This window comes from Acinonyx jubatus, chromosome A1, assembly GCF_027475565.1.
Source record: "Acinonyx jubatus isolate Ajub_Pintada_27869175 chromosome A1, VMU_Ajub_asm_v1.0, whole genome shotgun sequence".
Lineage (NCBI taxonomy): Eukaryota > Metazoa > Chordata > Mammalia > Carnivora > Felidae > Acinonyx > Acinonyx jubatus.
In genome coordinates, this window is record NC_069380.1 from 130,488,192 (window position 1) to 130,506,706 (window position 18,515).

The following is an 18,515-nucleotide window of genomic DNA, read 5'->3' on the forward strand; positions in this document are numbered from 1 at the left end:
TTTATATCTCCATTTCTTGATTCTGCCTTTACCCCCATGCCCACACACACATCCCTGTTTGTGCCATTCAGGCTTTCCCCATGGGGTTGAATAGTCATAATAGCTACTCCTCACATCTTTCCACATTCTAATCCAGTGGACAAGGATACTTCCATTTGACAAAAATCTATCTCATTGGCACTGATGCTGTCATGTACCCATCCCTGCAACAATTACTGTAGCTATGGAATTAAAGGCTCTAACTGGCCAGTCCTGAGTAGTCACATGCCATTTCTCAAGCCAGAGATAGAGTTGGCACCACTAGGGTCACATGGGCGCAGGAGTGCAGGGAGAAATGTGTCCACCACAATGGTAATACCAACCTCATATGATTGTCCAGAGGATCATCTTAAAGTAAGCAGAAACCCTTGACCTGTGGCCATCCTGTTCTCCAGCAAACTATATGCAGAATCCTCAAGATCTGCAGTAATACAGATGTTAAGTCCTTTCTTCCATTATTTCCTCAGATGGAGTCTTTATTCTCCCCAAACTGCCTTCATGAATCATTGACTACACCCCCACTCTTTCTGGTCTGTGTCATGTTATTTATACAATGCTATTGACCTGAACACCTTCTACCATTTTAGTCTATGGTATTTTTATCTTTTATGTCCTATATCAAACACTGTACCTCCTATAGGGGCACCTGGGTGGCTCAGTCAGTTAAGCATCCTACTTCGGCTCAGGTCATGAATTCGAGCTTGTGAGTTTGAGCCCAGCGTCAGGCTCTGTGCAAACAGCTCAGAGCCTGGAGCCTGCTTCTGATTCTGTCTCCCTATCTCTCTGCTCCTTCCCTGTTCATGCTCTGTCTCTCCCTCTCTCTCAAAAATAAATAAACATTAAAAAAAAAAAAAACTAAAAAAAACCCACTACCTCCTATAAACCTTTTCCAAACTTCCTTAGGCTATGTTTAAAATAGGTTATTGGGTTATTGATTCCTTTGACAGATGATTCCCCAATCTACATTTCTAGATACAAGCCTCAGATACATTTGAAAATGCATTTCCCTGGATATCTTGGTGAATTTCTCATGCTACTCACCATATTCTTCCTTATATTAATCCTCTATGTCAGTCTATATCATAAATTCTTAAGGCTCACAATAAATATGTATCTCCTTGAATTAAATATAATTTTACTTAAGACAAAATTTTAACCTTACCTTAAAAAGGAATTTTATACTCTTGATTCTAGTATATTTTAGACATTTAACAATGTAAAACCAGTGTATAATCAGTAATCCACAATGCTGATTCCACTATGACATAAAAACCTATTTTTCCCAGGCTTGCTTTTTCCTTATAAGCATTAGGATTCTATATTTGTTTTCCTGTTCACTAATCCATATTTATTTATTGAGTGCCACTACATTCTAAGCATTATTCAAGACAGTGAGGATAAAACAGAACGAACTGATGAAGTGTCTGTTCTCATGGGCCTTACACTCCTGTTGAGAGTTGGGAATGGGGTGGGTAGAGACTGGCAGTAAAGAAGTAAATATACAATATTATGTGAGGTAATGCCAATTCTACCAGTTTTAAGTTGACAGAAAGGTTGTTTGCTTTTAATAGCGCGGTGTTTTAAGATTAGTGTTGCAAAGGAAATTACTTGAGAGCAGACTTTGAGTAAAGGAAGGGAAAGAATATATTATACTGCTTCCTTCCCATTGCTATCCCAGAGAATGCCTTTTCAGCTTCTTTAAAATTGTTACTTTTTAATCTCTCTCTGAGCTTGCATTAGCCATTTTATGTTATGAACAGTCAGCTTCCTTTGACTTCCTCTAAATATCAAGAGACATTCCTAAGAACTGTTCTCAAAACATGGTGAGTTTTACTATGTAATAGCAATCTTTGTTGAACATTAAACTTTAAGTTAGCTCATTTGGTTACGTATTTATAAAGGCGAATAGAATTCTTTAGATATTTAATATTATTACTAGTTTAAAATAACATGCACATAAAATATGTGCATATAATCACAAATATGCCTATTTCTAATTCAGATTTAGCAAGTGCTGTATTTTTAAAAATTCAACTCTGAGTTGAACTGATATATTGTTTGTGATTTTACGGGATAGCTTAAAATTTTTAGTTCAATAATAGAAGGATGGCAAGAGTTTCCGAACAGTTACATCATTTCTCAAAGCTGAAGAAATTCCAATACAGAGATTGTCGTGTTTATATTGTTCATTCTGTACTGCATTCTCCACATGGCCTCTCTGTGCCAAGCATTTTCCACACTCTTCACATCTCCAGTGCCAACCCTGCTTCTCTCCCCAACCTTGCACAGATTACCTCATCTTTACTCTTTTGAAAAGACCATCTAATATGAGCTTCTCTCCACCTCAGAATTTCTGTTTCCCCACACATTTCTCTGACCTGCCTTTTCTCGCAGCACAAAGCGACCCCAGTTCTTTTCAAGGCTGTCCATCTCCCTGCCCCTCCCGACAATCTTCAGAAGCCTTTTCTTCTCCTTAGCCTTTTGCAGAAGTCTCCATATCCACTGATTTTTTTCCCTTCTCTTTCAATTTTTCATTTCTTCCCTGACCTTAAAGATAATGTTTTAACCTTGTTTCTTCTGTGTGCTCCTTTCCAAACGCTGCCTTTCACTGTTAACCTGTTTCTGAAGAGAGTAGTCTGAAACCCCCACCTGTCCTTGTTGACAACTATTATTTCTTGGGATCTAGATACTACCCAACTTCACAAGTGTACGAATCCTGTTCTTTCAAAAATCAGCAGTCACTCATACTCACTGCCCTTTCTCAGACCTCACACTCCCCTAAGGAACTTCATTCTACTTAACCACCATTGCCTCTTCAGGCTTACAACATAGGGATCCCAGTTGTGTTTCTAAAATACATCTTTTACTCTTCAATAGCAAAAATAAACATTTAAAAGTCCAGATATACAAAATAATATTAGGTAATGATAATATTGCTTTTTTATCCACTGTCAGAAAGTTGGAGTTTTTTCCCTATTAGCAATCTCCAGGGAGGATAGCACTGGAAAGGAAATTATTAGCAGATTTTTTCAAATAAAGGCAGAGAAAAGTCATAATTTACCACTTCCTTCCTAGTGATACCCTGAAAAATGCCTTTTTAGGATCTTAATTTTTTTTTATTCTTTGAAAAGTATGTAAAAAAACTAAGTGCAATGCTATGTAAATGCTATTTATGATATATATAGACTTTTGTGTGAGAAAAAATTAAGATACAATATACACACACATGCACAGATACACTCTTACAAAAATAAATATATGAACAGTAAGGCAAAAAAAAAAAAACAATGAGAATTCTTTATTTATAAGAGTGAGAATTGTTAGAAGAGAGGGGAAGGCAGAGACACCTCTGAGTTTATCTTTTGATGCACTTTTGACTTTAGGAAATGTATTTGTGTTCTATACATGTTAAAAATTAAATCAGTCAACATGGGGCAGAAAAAGAAACTAAAACTGAGTATAAACAGAAACAAAGAAACAGTTATATTTCTAATGAGTAACATTACACTGATGAGGAGCAGAGAAAATTAATTCAAACTTTGAACATGATATTTTGACTGTATTATATTTGTCTTGAGTAGGGGGGAAGAACAGTAAACAAAATTGATGCTCTCTCTCGCTGTATTTAAAAACTAAAAAGCAGGGAGGCACTGGGTGGCTCAGTTGGTTAAGTGTCCCACGCTTGATTTCAGCTCAGGTCATAATCTCATGGTTGTGAGATCAAGCCCTGCGTCAGGCTCTGCACTGGGCATGGAGTCTGCTTAAGGTTCTCTCTCTCTCTGTCTCTCTCCCCCCTTCTGCCCATGCCACATGCACTCTCTGTCTCTCTAAAAAAAAAAAAAAAAAAAAAAACAACCTTAAACTCTTCTTAGTAAGTTTTCGTTTTGTAGGGCTATAAACATACTAATGAAAATACTCTTTGATGTATATGACAAAATTTAGTAAATGAATACATATGCTGATGTTGTAGGAGCAATACATATGTTATTATTCTTATAGAATAAAGGACATGAAAATAGGGAATGAGGGAAGACAACTATTTTCAGGGGATAGATGTGATTTGTATGGGCTGATATCTTGTGTGTGTGTGTGTGTGTGTGTGTGTGTGTGTGTGTACGTATTTCCTACGTCTGGCTGTTAAAAAGGCCTAAAAAAAAAAAAAAGAATCAGTAACAAAGAGCACACCTAGCATATTGATTTCTGACACCATTTCCCACTGAAAGGAACCAGGGCTCTTTGGAGAAATGGCTATTCCCAAGACTGGAACACCTGTTATGCAAGAAAGTAGAAAGTGCTCTAAAAAATGATGGTAGCATGTCAACAGGTCATAGTAGGCATCTTGAAAGGTCTTTCCCCTGACTTCCAGGTCAAATCTGGGATAATTTGTACTTCAAAATAGTTGAGGACATATAACTTAAAAATACAAAGATAAAGAACCCAATTTAAAAATAGGCAAAGCACTTGAATAGACAGTTACCCAAAGAAAAATTACAAATGGCCAACAAGCATATAAAAAATGCTCAACACCCTTAGCTATAGGAAAATGCAAATCAAAGCCACAGTGAGAGTGTTACCTGGGTGGCTTAGTCACTTGGGTGTTCGACTCTTGATTTTGGCTCAGGTCATGATCCCAGGGTTGTGGGATTGATCCCCGCATCGGGCTTCATGCTGAGCATTGATTCTGCTTGAAATTCTCTCTCTCTCCCTCTGCCCCACTCTACCACTCATGCTCTCTCTCTCTCCAAAATAAAATTTTAAAAAATAGTAAAAACAATAAAACCACAATGACATACTACTTCACACCCATTATAACAGCTATAATATAAAAGAAACAAAACAAATTAACAAATGTTGGCAAAGATGTGGAGAAATTGGAATCCTCATACATTGCTGATGGGATTATAAAACGGTACCACTATGGAAAAAATTCTCAAAAAGTTAAACATTGAATTACCATATGACCCAGAAATTCCTAGGTATATACCTAACAGAATTTTTAAAAAGGTGTTCAAACAAAAACTTGTACACAAAGATTCACAGCAGCATTATTAATAATGGCCAAAAGGTAGAAATAACGCAAAGCAACAACCTAACAAAATGTGGTATATCCATATAATGAAATATAATCCAGCCATAAAAAGGAATGAAGTTTTGATTCATGCTACAACATGGATGAACATTGAAAATATTATGCTTAAGTGAAAAAAGCCAGACACAGAAAGCCACACGTTGTATAATTCCATTTACATGGGATGTCCAGAATAGGCAAATCCATAGAAACAGATTGGTCGTTGGCAGGGGCTGCTGGGAGGTGAGAGTTCTGCTAACAGTGTTTCTGCTAACAAGATACAGGGTTTCTGCTAACAGTGTTTCTGCTAACAAGATACAGGGTTTCTGCTAACAGTGTTTCTGCTAACAAGATACAGGGTTTCCTTTAGGAGCATTGAAAATGTTATGAATTATAGCATGGTGATGGTTGTACAACACTGTGATAATACTAAAAACCACCAAAAATACAACTTAATGTGGTGAATTATCTTATATGAATTTTATCTCAATAAGAAGGTCTAAAATAACTGAGGAAAATAATGGAATTTAAACCAATGAGAAAAAGAATAGGAATCTGTGAATTCATAATGCTATAAATGAATGAATGAATACTTAGAAGAAAAGGGAAGTCTCCTCTTTATAGAAGACGCTAACTAGTAAATGTGAAAGGTGTGGTAGAGTTGGAAAGTTACGAGTCTCATAATAAAGATTGATTTGGCCAAAAATCATCAATGGATACTAAATCTGGGGGGATTGTTTGATGAAGAGCAGTATTATTTGCATGATCTTAAATCTGCCTGCTTGCTTGTTAGGTGCAATGTAAAATATATATACGACAGACCAGGTAACACTTTGACTGCCTGATCAGAATTAACATCTGCAGTGAAGGCACCACATATCTCCTAATGATACCCTGAGAAGAACACAAAATCAGGCAATGTTCTCTGGTGTTCTAGCTAGGAATGCATAACCTGAATCTAATCGTAAGGGATCATCAGACAAACCCAAAGTGTTTTTTTCGAAAAACAACAGCCCGGTGTTCTTGAAAAATGTCCATGTTATAAAATTCAAAGAAAGGCTAAGGAGACTAAAAAGACATCAAAACTAAATGCAGTACAAAATCTTGTATTGAATCCTGGAACAAAGGGAAAAATAATGCTAAAATGGACATTATTGGGCACTTGACCAAACTGGAATATGGGTGGTACATTAAAGTATTGCATCAATATTATATTTTTGGATTTGGTAATCATGCTATAGTTACGAGACTATCCTTGTTCTTATGAATTACAAACTGAAATATTAAGGAGTAAAGGGCCATGATATATGGCAAACTATTTTCAAGTTGAAAAAATATATATTTATATGTGCAAAGGGAGAAAAACCTGTGGCAAAATGTTACAAATTAGTGATCTTGCAGAAAAAAATATGAGTTTTCATATTTCTCCTTAACTTCTATAAATTTCAAATAATTTTGGAGTAAAAAATAAAAATATTAAAATGTGATTTTTAAAAACATTCAAATTGACATTTTTTCTTTTTCTTTTTCCTTTACCTTATGCAGTATTTTAAACACACATAAAAGTAGAGGGATTTAGCCAGGTTTTTACCCAACTAATCATATTTTTTTTTGTATTTGCTTTAGATTTTTTAAAACTATAAACCATAGATCTTGTTAAGTCCTCTTTATATACTCTCCAGTTTCATTTCTGTCCCCTACAGAAGTACCACTACCCAGAAGTAAATGTGTTTCCTTCCTATGCATGTTTTTAACCTTTTACTGTGTTTGTATGGACCTGTTATAGGTAATAATATTGTTAAGTATGCCACCTCATATAGGTAAGTGGTATCAAATGGTATGTGTCCAGCCACACCTTGTTTTTTTACTTAACATTATGCTTTCCACACGTATCTATGTTTTTAAATGTAGTATATGTTTATTCATTTTAAATGATATATTCACTAAATGCTTATGCCAGGTTATTTTTCTCCTGCTCATGGACTTTGAGGTTTTCTCCATATATTTTCTACTTTAAACATTTTGGAGGAAGCACCCCTGTTCATTTCTCCTGTGCACATAAACAAGAGTTTCTTCTAGGATATGTCTTCAAATGGAATTGCTGGTCTGAGTTGTCATCATCTTCCTAACTGTAATAGCAGGTAACATTTGTCAATGCTGTGCACCAAGAAGTGTACTACGTGCCTCATATGTATTTATTTAATTCTCAAAACAATAGACAGACACTATTATTACCCACATTTTACAGATAAGGAAACTAAGTTATAGTAACTTAGTGGTTAAGTAAATTATCCAAAGTCCTGGTGTCAGAGCCCTGTTTCAACTGATGTATGTTCTTAGCAAATACACTATACACAAACCATATTCTGTGGAGTATGCACACCTTTGGCTCATAGATCTTGCCATTTATTCCAGAGTGGTTTTACCAAGTTGTACTCTCAAAAGCTAATAGAAGTGTTTTTTAAAGTTCCCAATTTGTAAAACCAAAAAGCAACTCATCTATTAAAGGTTGTTTGGAATGTTTACAGATCTTTAAAATCTGCAAGTCTGAAAACCACTTCCTTACATGACACTGTTTACAGGAACATGCTTTATAGAATCGTAAGGCTCGAATCACGGCTTCCTTACTTGACACTGTTTAGAAGAACATGCTTTTATAGGATTATAAGGCTGGGATCCTTGGCCTTTAAAAGGCCCAGCTATAGGAAGTTTCCTTGAATTCATCTGGATCCAGACTGTTCTATCAGCTATTCAGACTTGACATCTCATTAACCTTTAATTGCTCTTGTCTTTTCCTCACTCCTTCCCTTGTACTCATCCTTGGTTCCTTACCCTGTGCCTGTGTCACATTCAGCCAAGTGGCGATTCTTTTTTTGTTCTGTTTTGGTTTTTTAGAGAGCGGGAGCGAGCGAGCCAGAGAGAGCACATAGGGGAGGGGCAGAAGGAGAGAGAGAGAATCCTAAGCAGACTCCAAGCCCAGTGCGTAGACCAACATGGGGTCAATCCCATGACCCTGAGATCATGGCCTGAGCTGAAATCAAGAGTCAGATGCTCAAACGACTGAGCCACCCAGGTGCCTGCAACCAAGTGACAACTCTTAGGCACTCACCCACTAGGGAATCTCTCTCTGCCTTCTTCCAGTCACATAGGCTAGTTCAGGTTTTTAATATATCTTTCTTGGCGCTATTATAAGAAACTTAAACTGGTCTTTTCCTCTAGAATCTCCTAGAAGTGATCCATTGTATACACTGGTACTAAAGTGATCTTAATTACTGTATTATTCGTTTGCTCACAAACTTTCTATAGCGTCTTACTTATTGCATACCAAATTAAGTTTAAAAAATCATCTACCTTTGTTCTCCATAGTCTTGCTTTCAAATGGTTAATCATTTTTATCCCCTATTACAGCCCTATATCTATCAGAACATAAACAGGCCTGGAGTAGAACTGAAGAATTTGCATTTCTGTCAAGTTGTCAAATAAAGCTGATAGTAAACTACTGCTCTAGCTAATCTGTAGGACTTGACTTGGGGTCTTATATATGAGCTGTTCATTGGATATATGTTGACCTTTGAACAACAGGGGTCTGAACTGACCAGGTACATTTATACATGGAGTTTTTTACAGTACAGTATTGTAAAGGGTTTTTTTTTTTCTTTTTTTTTTTTCATGTTTATTTATTTTTGAGTGAGAGAGAGAGAGAGAGACAGAGGATGAACAGGGGAGGGGCAGACAGAGACGGAGACACAGAATCCAGAGCAGGCTCCAGGCTCCAAGCTGTCAGCACAGAGCCTGATGTGGGGCTCAAACTCAGGAACCACGAGCTCATGACCTGAGCTGAAGTCCAACACATAACCGACTGAACCACCCAGGTACCCTCACTGATGATTTTCTAACTCCATCATTCTTTTTCTATTTATAGTTTGCATTCCATTATAAAAACAGCTTCCCTTTCTTCTCCATTTATTTAAATATAGCAGTATAAATTCATGGAATCTTGTTTCATGGGTTGTAATCTGTTTTTATCATTATTTATCCTGGTGCTCAACATAAATATTTTTATTTTACTTTTATTTGGTGAGTGGGAGCCTATTCAGACTGGTCCCTGTGTTCTTTTGATATTTTTCCATTATTATTTGAGTACTCCCTTACTTTCTGATTTAAAGAGACGTTCTATACTTATACTTCCCTTGCCCCTGCCCTGGAATCACCCTTTTTTTCTAATGAGCTCTGTTTTTTTTAGTGGAGAATAGTATTTAAAAATCAAGATGTGGGTGCTCACGTGTGCTCATTACTATTGCTTCTAGGCTTTCGCAGTCAACAGAGCAGGAAGAAATACTGATAGACTAATTTCAGTCCCATACCACAGGGTACATTCTACTGTTTCCCTCCTTCCATATTTGTAGCTGTGTTCTCTAATAACAAGAATCCTTGTTCCTTTGCTGCTTCTTTTTCTTCAGGCAAATACATTATTTAAAAATTAACAGATATTTACTGCAGAAAATTTTTATCAATTAAATTGCTAAGTGCAAAAATCCTACATTTCTGAGACATTTTAGCCCCTCTGCTATACTATCAGGAGTATGATTTTACAGAATCCTACCTCAAATAGATGAGGCCTTCCTCATTATTTCACTCTGATTTGGGGGATAAGCGATCTTGGGCAAGTCACCTCTGAGCCTCAGTTTCCTTATCTGTAAGATGGGAATAACAATAAATAAATAAGTACATGTGTTATAAGATATTAAATAATATGTATGTCACCAATCACAAACTTCTTAGCATAGTGAGCATTCAGTAAATTATAACTGTTTGCCAATTACCAAAGCCATTATTTACATGTGTAGACAAATAGTTCATTGATAGTATGGTGAGTATATCTTACTAAATTAAAGCATATGTTGTTGTTTTAGTTCCAGTATAGTTAACATACAGTGTTATATTAGTTTCAGGTGTACAACATAATGCTTCAATAACTCTATACATCACTCAGTGCTCATCATGATAAGTGCACTCTAAATCCCCTTCACCTATTTCACCCAACACCCCACCCACCTCATGTCTGGTAATCATTAGTTTGTTCTCTATAGTTAAAAGTCTTTTTTGGTTTGTCTCTTTTTCATTCATTTGTTTTGTTTCTTAAACCACAAATGAGTGAAATCATATGAAATCAGTCTTTCTCTGACTGACTTATTTCACTTAGCATTATACTCTATAAATCCATCCATGTTGTCACAAATGGCAAGGTTTCATCCTTTTTATGGTTGAGTAATATTCCTTTGTGCAAATATACAACATGTTTTTTAGCCATCCATCTATCAACAGATACTTGGGTTGCTTCCATATCTGACTATTGAAAATAGTACTTCCATAAACATAGGGGTGCTTGTATCTTTTCAAAATAGTGTTTTCATATTCTTTGGATAAATACCCAGTAGTGGAATTACTGGATTATAGGGTAGTTCTATTTTAATTTTTTGAGGAACCTCATACTATTTTCCACAGTGGCTGCACCAGTTTGCATTCCCACCAACAGTGTACAAGGGCTCCTTTTTCTCCACATCTTCACCAACACTTGTTGTTTCTTGTGTTTCTGATTGTAGCCATCCTGACAGGTGTGAGGTGATATCTCATTGTGGTTTTGATGTGCATTTCCCTGATGATGAGTGATGTTGAACATCTTTTCATGTAAGCAAAAGAAGACTTTGTAATCTATCTTGAAATCTGGGATTGTGATACGTCCAGGTTCTGTTCTTTTTTTTACATGTATGTCTTCTCTGAAGAAATGTCTGTTCACATCTCCTGCCCGTTTTTTAATTGGGGTGTGTGTGTGTGTGTGTGTGTGTGTGTGTGTGTGTGTGTGTTGAGTTGTACATGTTCTTTATATATTTTGGATTCAAACCCTTTATTGGATACATCATTTGCAAATATCTCCTCCCACTCAGTAGATTGCCTTTTAGTTTTGTTGACTGTTTCCTTTGCTGTGTAGAAGAGGCTTTTTATTTTGATAGTTTATTTTTGTTTTTATTTCCTTTGCTTCAGGAGATGTATCTAGAAAAATGTTGCTATGGCCAACGTCACAGACATTACTGCCTGTGTTCTCTTCTAGGATGTTTATGGTTTCAGGTTTCACATTTAAGTCTTCAATCCATTTGTAGCTGATTTTGTGTGTGGTGTAAGGAAGTGGTCCAGTTTTATTCTTTTGCATGGAGCTGTCAAGTTTTCCCAACACCATTTGGTGAAAAGACTGTCTTTTTCCCATTGCATATTCTTGCTTCCTTTGTCAAGTTAATTGGCCATATAATCATGGATATATTCCTGGGCTGTCTATTCTGTTCTATTGATCAATGTGTCTATTTTTGTGCTAATACCATACTGTTTTGATTACTACAGTTTTGTAATCTATCTTGAAATCTGGGATTGTGATATCTCCAGTTTTTGTTCTTCTTTTTCAAGATTGCTTTAGCTATTCAGGGTCTTTTGGGGGTCCATACAAATTGCAGAATTTGTCCTAGGGGTGCCTGGGTAGCTCAGTCAGTTAGGCATCTGAGTCTTGATTCAGCTCAGGTCATCATCCTGGATCAGGTCATGATCTCACACTTCATGAGATCAAGCTCCATGTAGGGTTCGGCACTGACAGCACAAATCCTGCTTGGGATTCTCTCTCCTCTCTCTGCCCCTTCCCTGCTTACAGTCTCTCTTTCTTAACAAGTAAATAAATAAACTTAAAAAAAATAAAGAATTATTTGCCCTAGTTCAGTTAGATTAAAGCATTTTTAAGGGCAGGAGGTATTATACTAGTAAAGAAAAAATTTTGCACCAGATTTTTTTTTCCATTTTTTAAAAAATTTTTTATTTTTATTTATTTGGTTTTTTTTGAGAGAGAGATGGTGTGCATGAGCAGGGGAGGAGCAGAGAAAGAGAGAAAGAGAATCTTAAGCAGACTCCACACTCAGCACAGAACCCAATGCGGGACTGGATATTGCAACCATGAGATCATGACCTGAGCCGAAATCAAGAGTCATATGCTTAACTGACTGAGCCACCCAGGCACCCCTGAAGCAGACCTTTTTAAAATAAACAATATGAATATATATCGTGTACATGCTTGCATAAAAGCATATTACATATTTTATATATAAATACATATGTGTACGTAATATACATGGAAGGCATAGGTGGTTATACCTTTATTACATGTAAATTCATATTAGGAGTCACAGTTTTATGTACACCAAAAGACTGATGAATACATGTGTTATTTGCTGTCAGAATGTGCTTGGTCAGACTGTTTTTAGCTTTTATGCTTATAACAAGTAATGAAAACATTGGCTTTCCAGTCAACCAAATATTTGTTTTGCTGCTACTTGTTAGTGTAGACTAAATAATTTTTCTTGCCTTCAGCAGCAGAAATATGGTTTTAGTCCAGGCTATGGACACTTTAGCTTTAATTTTATTCTTTTACATATAATGCCACATGTGTGCTCCTATAATAAAATTGTAAATACTTTATCTTCTGCCATATGGTGAAGGAGCTCATTGTACTCAGGTATACAAAATGATTCCAGAAGAAAAAGATAATGGTATCTGCTAAAATGAAAGAGGGAAAGAGAATGCTGGCATGGAGCATAGAAATATAACTCTTCTAAAGAAAAAAGCAGACATTGAAACTCTTAAATGTTTAAAACAGGGCATCCTGTATGCTTTTCAATAAAAACTGGTGATAGCTGTGGTAAAATATTTCATCAGTATAATTGTACTCCTAGGTCGAAAAAAGATGGAGACAAGAGCAGGGGGAAAGGAGTTAATGAATAAAACAAATGTTGCCCTCAATCATGGCCCTATTTGTGTCTCACCAAGGAGAAGTATAAGGATTATATGAAATATATTTATTTTTATAAAGGAATTCAAGAAATTATCAGAAAATACTGATACAAGACAAAACATTTTATAATGAGCATTCAGACAGTAGCAAGCTGATATTTACAATCTCAAAAGTCCATTGCATCTCAGAGTCAAGGTCAGTTAAACCTGCTTCAACTTCTAAGCACCCTGTACTTACCCCCATCTTACCACTTAGAGCATGGGAGTTTACTTATCTCTTTACCTGCAGGTGTACGTCAGCACACTGTGAGTTTCTGAAAAACATGGTCCATCTTGACCATAGTTCATTTATTCAACAAATACTTAGTTGAGTGTGTACTCAAGTTGGGAAAAAAAAAGACTTCTGCCTTAATGGGCCTTACATTCTACCCATATTTGCGAAGTTATTGGCATATACATTAGAGATTTCCCCTCACTGTCATAAGATGTCTATAGCAGCTCTAAGCATTATGTCTTCATTGAATAGCATCCAAGCAGAAGAAAAGGTAGAGACAAAGGACTTTTCTCTTTTTGGACCTTTCTCTTTATGGGAAAGAAAATCTTTCACAGAACCCCCACCAGACTTCCCTTTGCATATCACTGGCCAAAAGTGGGTCTCCTGAGACTGAACATATGACCTGGACCAATCACTGGCAAAGCGGAGCGGGATATCTTAACTCTAAGCAACCAGAAGAAAACTTGTTTCACCCACAGCTACCAACTCACCTGCATCTGGGCCATTTATTTGCTTGCCTGCCCTCCTGTAACTATGGATGAGCTGTTCGTACTCTGAGGGCAACTCCTCCACTTGTGCAGATTTTGCTACCTTTCACCTACTGGAGACAACACTCCAGCAGTTCTTTCTTTCCTGCATCATTAAGTTTCCCTCTTTACTGGATCATTCACCATCAGCATGAAAACATGCAACATTTCCTATATTAAAAGAAAAAAGTTTCTGTCCCCTCCAGCCACTGCCCTGTAACTCTGTCCCTTTGCGGGGAAAAAGTCCTTGAAAGAATGTACATGCTTGCCATCTCCAATTCCTCTCCTCTCGTTCCCTCTCTATACTTCCATTCTCACAAGTCAACTGCTTAACCCTCTTCCTAAGTGATTTATTACCAGGACCGTGTGCTGTTGATCACTCCCTTCCCTTTGAATCACCTTTTTACTTGGCCTCTGATCCCTTCTTATACTACACTTCCTTCTTTACTGGTGTCTTTTAACCTTATGGATTTAAATATCATCTATATGCTTACAAACTCTAAAGTGGTTAATAGGCATCTTAAACTTAACACGTCCCAAACTGAACTACTGATCATGTCTTCCAGACTTGCTCCTCCTGAAATCTTCCCTATCTCAATTAATGTTTGAGTCACCCTTGACTAATCTCTTTCTTTTATACCCCTCATCCAACTAATCAACAAATCTAGGCTATATAATCTAGCCACTTCTGTTAGCACTCTGGTGGGAGCCACAACCATTTCCCATCCATATTAGTCTAGTTGTCTAATAATTGTTTTTTTTGTTTCTTCCAGTGTCCTCTGAAAGTCTATTCTCAACATAGTAGCCAGGATGGTCCTTCAGAAATCTAAGTCATGTCTTGTCACACTTTTTCTTTAAGACACCAGTGGGTTTCTTAAAAGCTAAAGCCCCTATGTTTGTCTGCAAGGGTCTGCATAATCTGTGCCCCATCTCCTTTTTACCCCTGGTTTCATCTCCTTTTACTTCTCTCTCATTCACTCTGTTCTAGGCAGAGCAGCCTCTTTGCTCTGAGTACGTTTGGCATGCTCCGTGCCTCAGGGCCATTGCACATGCTGTTACCCTGTCTGGACTGCAGTTCCTCCAGAATATCCACATAACTCATTCCCTTACCTCTCAGGTCTTTTTCTCAGTGAAGCCTTCTCTGACCACTTCTACCTGGCACTCCCTAAATTGCCCTTATTTACTTTTTTTTTTTTCTGTATATTATCACCTTCTGATATACTACATGTTTTACTTATTTGTTGTTTTCTGTCTTCCCCACTAGACTTTTGTTGGTTTTCTTTATTAATAAAAAAAAATACCTAGAACAATATTTGACATATAGTAAGCATTCAAAAAAATATTTGGAGAAGGAATGAGTGAAATCAAAGATGAAAGATGAACTAAATGGCTTCAAACAGTCATGATTTGTCCCCTGATACTGAGCATTCTGTTGCCTAAACCAAATCTGGATTTTGTTAGCAAAAAAAGAAGGTAGAAGAATTATTACTTGGGCAGTCAACTGTGTCTTTAATAACAGCTCATACTTGTGAGTAACTTTATACCTTTTTCTTCTTCTCCCCCGTCTTCATTTCTGTCTTAGAAGAAACCATGAGGAAAGTAGGACAGGTACTGTATTGCACACAAAAAAATTTGCCTCAGATAATTAATTTTTCCCCAAGAGCACCAACATAGCTAGTTGGACCCAAATTGCCTGATAGCAACTGCAATGCTCTTTCAATAGTGGTGACAATCTATATCTAGGCACAACATTTTGTGGAATACTGAACAGTCTTTTAGGGTAAGCCAAGAGAGCCTTTACCTCCAGAAAAGTGATTATGAATCTGCCTTTTTTTTTTTTTGGCCTGTCATGTCAAAATGAAAAATTTTTTAAAAGCCCCAGAACACTCCATATTTAATGTAAGATTTTATTCTTTCCTGTATCTTGGATTAAAGTAGTTTGTAATAATTGATAAATTAGCTACTGATATATTATTTACTGCCATTATGTAGTTTATAACATAATGAATTACCAGAACATGTTGCTTTTCTATCAGATTCCTCCATATTTTGCCCACATCATTTCTCTTTCCTCTCTACCAGAAATTATCTCTTCTAGCATCCATTCAAGCCAGAACCACAGTCCACATATTCCAAATGCTAAATAAAATTTTTAGTTTTAATCAGTCAAGTAAGGTGAGCAGGCATGAGTGTCATTGGTCTTGTTAGGTGGTAGAGAAAAAGATACTTGTAAACTCTGTTTCCTAGAAGGAATTATTTAAAGTTCTTAAATATGCTGAGATACTAATATACTAGCTATGTTTATATGCATAGACATATACCATAAATGTGTACACATTACGTAATGCATATAATATCTAACACTAAGACTATCCTGAATGTGATTTATTCCCTCTCTGACATTTTTTTTAAATAAGGCATTTTTCTTTATTTATTTATTTTGATAGAGCACAAGCAGGGAAGGAACAGAGAGAGGTGGGGGAAGAGAGAATCCCAAGTAGGCTCCACATTGTCAGTGCAGAGCCTGATGTGGGCTTGAACTCATGAACCATGAAATCATGACCTGAACCAAAATCAGGAGTCGTACGTTTAACCAACTGAGCCACCGAGGTGCCCCCCTCTCTGACATTTCAAAATAGACTTCTGGATTCTGTGGCTTCTTTTGGTGAATATCAAGGTTATTATTTGTTATTGCATTGTGGATAAACAGACGTTCAGGTTCACAAAACTTGTGGAGAATGGAATGATGGACATTCAGATTCCCTATTCAGTGAAGAAGATGCAGTGGCTGCCCTTATGCTCTACCACGAGGTTAGAAGATGGAGCAGATACAAGACCTTGGATTATATTGGTCTGGGACTTTACTATGAATGCATCTATGCTGAGTTTAGGAAAGAGATTTATTAATGAAACTAGTATTTCCATTTATCCTTATTAGCTTTTTCAGTTATAAAAGTTACCTGTCTCAAGTTTTACTTCTTTCCTGTACTCAGACAAGCAATTTCTTTTCCATCTGATTTTTATATGGACATCATAAATTGTCTGTGGTTTTTGGTTGACATGGTGAGAAGTCAGGCCTCTCAGATGACTAGGACTTAACCATTCTTGTCTTTACTGTTCTCCTCATGCTTAATCTGCTGATGTAAAGGACCAAGCATAAGCTTGCATCAACTAGAACTCAGTTTAGTTATTAGTATGCATATCTATGCGGCCACTTGGTATTTCCTTTAGATTTATATTTTACATCTTGTTTGAGTACCTTTTTTTATACATCAGTCACTTATTTTACTTTCTTTTGATCCTTTGTTTTCTAAAAACTAAAAACATTTCTTTTATCAACAACTTGTGATAGTTCCATTCCAGCCATGTTTCTATATATCATCTTACTGCTACTTCCTAAAAAGGAAACATTCCCTCCAGCCAGCAACTGTTCCACCTTGTTCCTCATCACTAGGGCTGGCACCAGTTCAAGTTCTGTCAACACTGTTCCATCAGATAAAGCTGCTGGTAACACAGAGGATGAGAGGGGGCAGTGTGCATGCACACGATTCAAGTACCAATGAGCAAACTAATAGCATTCTTACTGCTTCCATGTTAGCCTGTGTGCCCACTTGCTTGAAGTCTAGTCTAATTTAGCTGTACCTCAGTGCTGATGGTAACAACTGCCCATGTGTGTATCAGCATCTGTCTGATAATAATTGAATCATGTGGCTAAGAACTCATGTTTTCTGGTTTTCATTGACAAAATGGGTAATAATTAACCATAAGTGCAAGATCTTTATATCAACATCATTTTTCATATGCTGAAAGCCTCATCAGAATATAAGCAGTCTGCCTGCAATCTGTTATCATCTGTATTATTTCACTAGTTATTAACAGAACTGGATAAGCTTCACTTTTTAGAAAATGTTACACAGCATGGGAAGTTTCAGTTCATGTAGCATGATAACGATCTTCTAGAAAGCAAGAAAAGAAGTGTCAGACAGAAATATTCCCTATGGACTTACCCTCTCTGTGGAAAGAAAACTGGCATTACATGCAAAGCTTTTTGGATAGAGCATTATATCATTGTGCCTGATAGGCCTCAACCCCAGAGTTTCAGAATTGGTAGGTGTGGGGTAGGGTCCAATAATTTGCATTTCTCATAAGCTCCCAGGTGATGCTAATGCTTTAGGTCCAGGGACACACCTTAAGAACCACTCCTCTACCCAACATTAGGAGAGTGGTTCTCCAACATCAGAATCACCTATAAACAACAACAGAAATATCACTGTGCCCCAAGGGGTAACCCTCATTCTGAACACTACCAGCCAACCATGTTGAATCAAATTCTTTGTTATGTGATCACTTTAGTTGTGCCAAATCAGAAAAGATTTAGTCAAAATCTTCAATCTCTGAATTCTCCCCCGTCAGTATGATCCTTGCCAATTCTGCTAAGTGCAGTTTCCAGGCAGTAGCACCATCTTCATTTCTTGTTTCATCTTTACCTTGGTGGTCTCCTGTGAGCCTCTCAGAATCCCTTTACCTGTTAGTCTAGGCTATAGGGTCAAGGTTAGAGCAGAGTTTTTCCAATTGTAGCCATTAATTCACTGGTGGATAAAAATCAGTAGTGTATCTTAATCAACATTTTTTATTTAATGAAATGGCAGAGACCAGAAAACAGAAGAGTGAATCATGTAGTTAGGATAAGTATTGTTTTATGAGATTTTGAATTTTTTCATTATATTTTGTTGAACAATATAAAATTGCCCATCTTTGTAATTAAACAAAATAGAATGTCAGT

The 18,515-nt window shown here is 36.7% G+C and overlaps 1 protein-coding gene and 1 long non-coding RNA gene across 3 annotated transcripts in view; one reads left to right on the plus strand and one right to left on the minus strand.

Annotated features, from left to right (window-relative positions):
• Positions 1–18,515, plus strand: part of CWC27 (CWC27 spliceosome associated cyclophilin) — a 190,808-nt gene that overhangs the window by 119,844 nt on the left and 52,449 nt on the right. The window lies entirely within an intron of this gene.
• The window catches only part of LOC128315793 (uncharacterized), a 106,975-nt gene that overhangs the window by 17,724 nt on the left and 70,736 nt on the right, over positions 1–18,515 (minus strand). The window contains exon 2 of the long non-coding RNA XR_008298867.1: positions 9,711–9,801. This is a non-coding gene — a long non-coding RNA (uncharacterized LOC128315793). The remainder of the gene's footprint in view (positions 1–9,710; positions 9,802–18,515) is intronic.